Source organism: Galeopterus variegatus, unplaced genomic scaffold, assembly GCF_000696425.1.
Source record: "Galeopterus variegatus unplaced genomic scaffold, G_variegatus-3.0.2 Scaffold2166, whole genome shotgun sequence".
Taxonomy (NCBI): Eukaryota; Metazoa; Chordata; class Mammalia; order Dermoptera; family Cynocephalidae; genus Galeopterus; species Galeopterus variegatus.
In genome coordinates this window covers 166,731-171,951 of record NW_007728277.1, presented here as the reverse complement: position 1 = coordinate 171,951, position 5,221 = coordinate 166,731, and positions in this window count along the sequence as shown.

Sequence of the window (5,221 nt, the reverse complement as noted above, 5' to 3'; positions counted from 1 at the left end):
ATTTTTCAGGAATTGAAGTTGAGAGCTTTATATTTATTTTTTAAATTTTACCTTATTAGATCCCATTGGTGAGTCTCGCCAGTTAAGATTTTCTGTATCCATTCTTTGTCATCTAGTGTAGTCTCTACTTCTACCTGCTTTTTAGTGCAAACAAATCCAAATAAGCACTCTTTCTAAGTTTTTCTCCAAGATGCTGATGAAAATATTGAACAGGACAGAGCCGAGGTCAAAAACTGGTGGAGCATAAAACACTCATCGAAGACAGACTTGGTTTATGGTTCCAGCTGAGTGTGGAGTCTTTTTGCCACCTTGCAAATCCATCTGACAAGCTCAGATCCAGTGCCACCTCTTTCATAGGCCATTCTCTGATCAACTCAGTCAGAATACCCATCTCCTTCTATGCAACTTGTTATAATATTTTGTTTGTACTACTCTTGAGACATCCCATTCTACTTTGAATTATAATTGTCCATGTGTGTGTCTTAGCATTTAAACTAGACCATAAAGAGGAATTGTGTTTCTTTGATACTTTTGCCTCTTAGAATTTAAGGATGCTTAGTAAGCATTAGAAATAACATAGGTAAATAAAATATTCAGTTCTATTAAAATACTATTAAATCTCTACACCTTCACGGATTATAAATCTGAAAATTATATCATAAATATAATATATAAAATCTAAAATAAATTGAAATAGTCCATGTCAAAGATGCTGCTAGAATAAGTACTTCCAGTCTTCTTCAATTTTTCATAATATAATTTTGCAGGAGCATCACAAATTGTATGTTTAGAGTTTAGAGAGTGAATCACTCAAACCAGCCCACACTACCTTGAAATTTAATGTTTTTTGCACTTGCATTTTTCCTGTTTTGTTTCTACTCATGTTGATCCAATGCTTGGGGGAATTTCTCTGCCTTTTTATATGTTATTGTGGTGTTTATAGGTGTGTTTTTTAGCTGTGTTCTTCTATCACTACGTTGTATTGGAGTATGGCACAATCAATCTTCTCTCTCTCTGCACCATGTCACAGAACCACCTTAACAGAAGGATGGACAGTAACTATTCTGTATTCTCCTATTTTGTGGATGAAACTGAACCACGTGTGTATAAAAGGGTGAAGGAATTTACATTTTTGGTTTGCAATATGAAAACGTATAATTTCAAAATCATGATTTCCACACTGTGGCTAGAGAGGGATTACAGTATTCTACTTGTAATTGTCATCATTTATTCAAAAAAATAGTTCCCAAGTGCCTACTATGTACTGATTACACTAGTTTAGATGTTAGAGACACAGCTGTGAACAGGACAAATGTGCTCAGGGAACTTACATTCCAATGGAGGAGAGAGACAAAAATCAACTTTGTACATAAAATATTTTCTGATAGTTATTAAGGAAATAAAACAACATTGCAGAAGATTGAATGTGTCCCCAAACTCATTGAAACTTAGTCCTCACTGTAACTATTGAGGTGGGAAATTCTGTTATGGTAATTGAAAGGTGGGGCCTCAAAGAGGTGATTAGATTGTGAGGACTGTATCCTCATGAATGGATTGATTCATTCATGGAGTAACGGGAGTGGTTCTGCTGGCTTTAAAAGGAGACTGAATGAGGAGGTCAGTCTCTCTCTCAGCCATTGAGCTATGTGAGAGCCCTGTGTCACTGTCACCATCAACAAGGCCTTCACCAGATTTGTTCCCTGGACTTTGGACTTCCCAGCCTCCAAACAGTAAGAAATATATTTCATTTTCTTACAAATTATCCAGTTCTGGGTATTTTTGTTATAAGCAACAGAAACAGACTAATACAAACATGGTATCTAAATTCTGGGCTACTTATTTTAAAGTCTAGGATGCCTAGAACATTTCAGAATTAGCAATTCACACTTCATATGTCTACACTTATTCCAATATGTGTTTAGTACAGTTCCTTCCCCAACAGCCACCTGCCACCTCAGACCACATCCCAATCCCAATCTTCCCTGCTCATCAATCCCCATATGTCTACACTTATTCCAATATGTGTTTAGTACAGTTCCTTCCCAACAGCCACCTGCCACCTCAGACCACATCCCAATCCCAATCTTCCCTGCTCATCAATCCAAAATTTTGTTAGCTTTATACTCCTCCAATGGAACCTAAGGATTTTTCTGAACCTTCTGAACCAGTCAGAGTATTTCTATTTTCTTTGTGACTGTGTCAGGAAGAAGCATGTGACCAATCCTTGCTAATGAAATTTGCAGTCTGACACGAGGCTTCTGGGAAAGGAAGACAGGGAAAGAGACGGGCTCTTCCACCACTGGAAATCAGGAGATGTCCTGGATGAGATATCTGTACTTGTGACAGTCATCTTGCAACCATAAAGAAGCCAAAGTAAGTACACAGCCTATGTGCCCTAGAAGGCACAGAGGAAAGAAAAGAAACTGTAAACTGTCTTCTCCACGACACAATAAGCCACGGAATTGTCCAACCCCAGGGGCGCCCCGCTTTGAGTCTTCTGATTTGATAGATAACATATTTTCCTTGGGGCTTAAAGCACTTTGAATTGAGTTTTCTGTTACCAGCAGCCTAAAGCATTTTAACAGATAAAAGTAGGTACAAATGCACATATATAATGAGTATTCTGACTGGTTGATTAAATGTATATGTAGGCATAAATTACCTCCCTACTCCATTTATGATTGTCACATTTATTTTTACTTCAGGCAAAAGCAACTATCACACTAGAAAATTTCAGGGTTGAAAATAAATATCTGAATTTACCACAATTAAAAAAGTGATTTACTATATAGTGGCATCACACTAAAATAAAATAAATACTGACAAGGTTAACTGCTTATAATGTAATAAGACACCAAATAAACCAATTTTTCTTTAAGTTCCTTAATAAAAAAAATCTGATGTCGAGTCCAGTCTTTCATTTTTATCACTGGAATAAATAGAGAATAGTCATTGCAATCAATTGCTTGTTTGTTCCCGCAGAGAGCTCTCCCACCAGCATACATTACATATGGAGATGAGAGGGGGAAGTGGGTTCCTTTTCACACTGTCTTTTCTTCTAAACTACAGTTTCTCCATTGGGTCTACTTTTAAATAAAATGAAAGCAAAAATGCTAAACTATTGCTGTCAGAAAACAGCTTTCTCTAAAAACGAAATGCCAATTGTCTTGCAAATATTTTCTGTTTCTCATTTGCAATGTTCAATCGGTCACTTTGATAAAGTCAAAGCTTCTGAATATTTATAAAGATTTCTTATTTTTTTGGAGAAAGACCAGAAAGCCAGTAACAACCTCATTGGGTTGTTATCTAGCAATTCAACCTTTATTTTTAAGGTACCAATGATAAGAAATTACATTTATAAAAAATCTAAATTTATATTCTTCCTAAAGTTACTTCTGTAAATGTAACTTTGTCCATGATCTTTGGTACACTGCAGTTAGGAACACAGTGGTAACTGGCATTTGAAGTACGGGGGTTGGGGAAAGTAGGTGAAAATAGCCACCCATGCTTAAAACAATCACAGGTCTTCCTTCCACCCACAACCAGTGGCACTTCTTGCCTTGAACACCTTCCAGTTTGTTCCTTCTATCTTAATCAGTAACAGGCAACCCTAACATTTCTTCTTACTTGATTCTCCTAACCACCAGCCCTCAGTGGCCCTTGGAAGGGGGTGTAAAGAAAGTAAAAAAAGTTTAGTTGATCTCTCGCCTTGCACCTGTTACAAATGGGCAAGATTCAGCACATTCACTAGAAACAAGTTGTGAAAGTAGTGAACTGCGCATGTGTGCTCATTTAATGATTCAGCATGATTGTTGTAATTATGTACATCTTGGCTTGTGGCGCTGCTGTGTATGAAAAGTATAAAAGTAACTGCTCTGAACCGTGGGTCAGCAGAGCACAGAGAGCATGGCAGAGAATGGAGGGTCAGTAGAGTAGAGCTAGAGCTCAATTCTGAGGATAGAACATGTCTGTGAAGCTCACATCTGAAGAATAAAGTATGTCTACCTTGCATAAATATACCAGAATCTTCTTTCAATTATCTGACTCATGGTCTGCATGGGAAGGGTCAGAAGGATCTGAGATTCCTGCCTAACAGGAGGGATAAAAGCGCCTCTTCCCTTATCTGTCTAGGAGGAAGAGGGAAGCCTGCCACCACCATGGGTCACCTGTACACGTGCCCAGCATCTTTTAAAGAGATCGGTGTCTATGTCCTCAACTTCCATATGTATTTTTTCCTAAAATAATCTACTGGGGAGGGAGCTTGATTCATAACTGTTTTAAAAACATTTTAGCAAAATCGTTTCTATCAGTTTAGAAAGAATAGAAGAATACCTATCACCCATCCCAAATCTTACCATGGTGCATTATCCAGGAGTGTAAAAACATTTGAACAACTAAACAAAGATATAAATAGAAATCATAATTTGGGGATGCCTATTTTATTGATTTATCAAGGCGACTTAAGCACATAGGCTTCTATTTTCCTCTGTCTCATTCATAATTCTGTAAAACCTTGGTCTTGATGAGGTGATATTTTAGACCATACAGAGATGGATGCTCTCAATTCCAACAGCCAGAGTTGTATAGGTTATTGATGCTGATCTTTTTTAATGCAACTGGAATGTTTTGTGGATCTAACCAAAAATTTTGGTAAATCCAAACATTTGATAATCCACACATCAACATTTTATGACATTTCTTTCAGATTTGTCATGCTTTATTCAATAAAGTAGGTAAAGTCTATTTTTTCCAAATTGAATCAGGAGATATTTTCTGCAGGTAGAGTCAATTCTTATCTTATCTCATTTCGAATTTTCTACCTCTTAATAACAAAAACAAACTTTACTTAAAGTTATAATGCAATTTTAGATATCACATTTAAGATGGACAAGTTACACAAGCAGTTTTAAGAGGCAGAGAATCAAAGCAGTTTACAGACCAGGAGTTGATGGATTGTCACTGTCTCTATCACATGGCCACTTCTGCACCAGCTGAAGCCCCTTTGTTGGACTTGCTCATACTTATGATTGACAACAATCATAACTGCATCTTTTCAGACAAAGAGGGGCCTTCTCTCCAGCATAATCAGAAATGTGAAATGTTTATTTACACAGCACTTTGACATTCCAAGCACTGTTCTAAGAACTTTATATGTATCAGTTTCTGTAACTCTGATTACAGTCCTCTGAGGGTCACAATTATGCCTGCAGTTCACATTTGG